The sequence below is a fragment of the Micropterus dolomieu genome, linkage group LG23, assembly GCF_021292245.1.
Source record: "Micropterus dolomieu isolate WLL.071019.BEF.003 ecotype Adirondacks linkage group LG23, ASM2129224v1, whole genome shotgun sequence".
NCBI lineage: Eukaryota > Metazoa > Chordata > Actinopteri > Centrarchiformes > Centrarchidae > Micropterus > Micropterus dolomieu.
In genome coordinates this window covers 29,755,761-29,758,460 of record NC_060172.1, presented here as the reverse complement: position 1 = coordinate 29,758,460, position 2,700 = coordinate 29,755,761, and the positions used below count along the sequence as shown (strand labels likewise).

The following is a 2,700-nucleotide window of genomic DNA, read 5'->3' as shown; positions in this document are numbered from 1 at the left end:
ATGAACAATGTAAGTACTCACCTCTTCCTGGTTGTCTCTTCAGCAGGGGGCGGAGGCAAAGGAGTGTTGTAGGCCCAAGCACCTGCTTAAGAGCTGCAGGAGCAAACCATGAAGCTGAGAGGGGGGGAGTAAAGCCATCAATAATGCTGACTTATGTGATTATTTTGAGTATGCGTTATTGATTTACTGATAGAAATTTGTATTTATGTAAATATTCATTCTTTGGGCTCTATTTTTCTGTGGTGTTGGGTTTTTGGGTAAATTATGTATTATTCTAAATGATGGTGGTCCCCCCTGAGTAGTTTTACCCACTTAATTACCTGATGGAGGGAGTGTATAAAAGGCAGCAAGTTACTTCCAGTGCAAGTTGTTTTTTGTTGCTTGTTGGTGTCGGTGTCTCCTCTTGTTGGTATGGAAGACAATAAATGCCACGTTTGTGCTTGCATTTTACCTCGGTCTCATGTCTCTCTCTGAAAAATGTAAAGCCACCGCCAGGCCATCGGACATAGACTAAAATTATTAGAGCTTGTGTAACGTAGCAAACTCAGCACCTGCACACATCTCCCAGCTGAAACTAGCGGGGGAGACCTGAGCTTGTCAAGACCATGCCTTTGGTGTTGTCTTGTGTTTCTACCGTTGCACATGTTCCCCTGTTTGTCTCTGTCTAGGTGTATGTTTGCGTGTGTGGGCATGGTCTCCCCTCCTGGCTCTCGGCTCAGCTCCTTCTGTGCACCTGTCTGTTATCACCTCATCACCTCTCAGCCTACACACACCTGCAGTCCATCAGCTCATCACCTACACCTACCCTGGCTTAACTCCCACACCTGAGACTTGCCGGATTGGTAACATCTTTTAAATGATCTTTTCAAAACAGCATTTTATTAATTTCTAGTGCAGCTGTTCTATTTCCAAATTGTTTTCTAAATGTTTATTATTACTGTCATTACTGTTGTGTGAATCTCATTCTGTTTTTTTTTTTGTTTTTTTTTTTACCTTGTATCATTTTATTGCTTGAATTTATAGCTTGATTTTATGGCCTCTGTCCTGAAACGTTTTAAATCTTTGTTCAGTCATGTAAAGTACTCTGTAACGTTGTTTTGATAAGTGCTGTATAAAATTATTACTTCCTCAGCTCAGTGGGAGTTTAGCTTAGTCTAGTTTCTTGTGTTGTCTCTGTTTAACTGCCTTTCTTTTATGCCTTAGGATCATCTCTCATTTTATGCCCAAATATAAACAAGGATATTAGACAGAGGCTTACCAAAACACATTCCATCGGCAACAACAAGCTTCTATTATTGCCTATAATCACTAAATATCATGCCTGGTTACGGCCACATTTGTGATTATTCCGTTAAAAGAAACAGTAAAGTATCACAAAGACATACCTTTGCTATTACCACGGATATAAAGTGATGTCTGTTTGATCCACATAAAAGCAGATGTAGAAGTAAAGAGACTGGGTGATATAGCTTTAACATGCTGCTTGCACACCTGTGGACGACACGACACCTGTATGCTCTGCTGTCCAGTCTTTCTGGCCACGTAAAATCTGATTTCAGGTCTGTTAACACCTTACACAGTCTATGATTAACATACACTTAAAAGCGGGGACATTTGGTGACCTACCAGAGTCTGCTAACCTGCTGTTTGCTAGCCTCAAGCCTGATATCTTCCAGCCAGCTAATCTCCAGTCTGCATCCCTGTCAGCTGGCGTAACGCCCACTAGCCTCCAGCTACCATCGCAGTCAGCTACCATCTGGACTGCTAGCCGCCAGTCTAATTACTGGTCTGCTAACCCCCAGAATGCTAGCCATGTACCCCTCCCTGCTAGCCTCCGACTGGCTTCCCAGTCTGCAGGTAGTCAGTAATAGGCTTGGTTTGTGGCCTGCCCCTCCTGAGTCTTCCAAGCCTTCAAAGAACTGTTTGAGGATCCACCCTGACATCTGGCAATCCCCTGCTGAGGGAACCTGCTTGGCAACCTTCACAGGATGCCATGGAGGCCACAATAGCTGACGTGGTCTCCATGGCTCCCAACCCCGTTGGAAGTCTCTGCTACGCAGCGCCACAGAGATGCTTTACCCTTTGTCCTGCCTCCCGGTTGCCCTCTGGACCTGTTCTGCCTCTAGGCCATCCACCCTGTGTAGCCCTCGATTCTTCAGTTCCCAGGCCACTAGTCAAGTCTTAGCTACACAGCTAGTATAGTAGCCAGCTAACAGTGGATAGTCAATGTTAAGCTAAACATGTTTGGTAACAGTCCAGGTCCAGTCCAGTATATCCAGGTGGTTTCTCAGGTGCCTGAATTTTGAAATAGCAGTGAAGTCATTACACATAACGATTTGGGGCCTTGTGTGAAGTTATTATAGCCAAAGATTATGACAAATGGCACAGCAGCTGAAGGTGTTATTGCTGCAGCTTTACAGTCATCTGTAGCTATAGTCAGACGGTGTCTAGTCAGTGTATTTTGAAGCATACAAAAACAGTTAACCGCCGCAAATTAGCGAGAAAATAACATATTCCAAAAGGCAGGGCTGTGGTCTGTCAACGAGTAAGCTATTAGGGCCACTTTTAGAAAAAAACTATCTGAGATTTTGAGAATTAAGTCATGGAACTGAGGGGGAAAGCCATGATATTTCATTTAAGTCATAATAGAAAAAGTTGTCCCCTGCTGGCGCTACCTCCACCGGTCACACTACCTTGCCA

General features: G+C 44.0%; 1 long non-coding RNA gene across 1 annotated transcript; it reads right to left on the bottom strand.

Moving 5' to 3' along the window:
* Positions 1-20: 20 nt before the first annotated feature.
* Positions 21-2,173, bottom strand: LOC123962684. The gene is made up of 3 exons (XR_006823038.1): positions 1,627-2,173; positions 321-470; positions 21-114 (listed from the first exon to the last, which is right to left on the bottom strand). It is a non-coding gene; the product is annotated as an uncharacterized LOC123962684 (long non-coding RNA).
* Between the last annotated feature and the right edge of the window lie 527 nt (positions 2,174-2,700).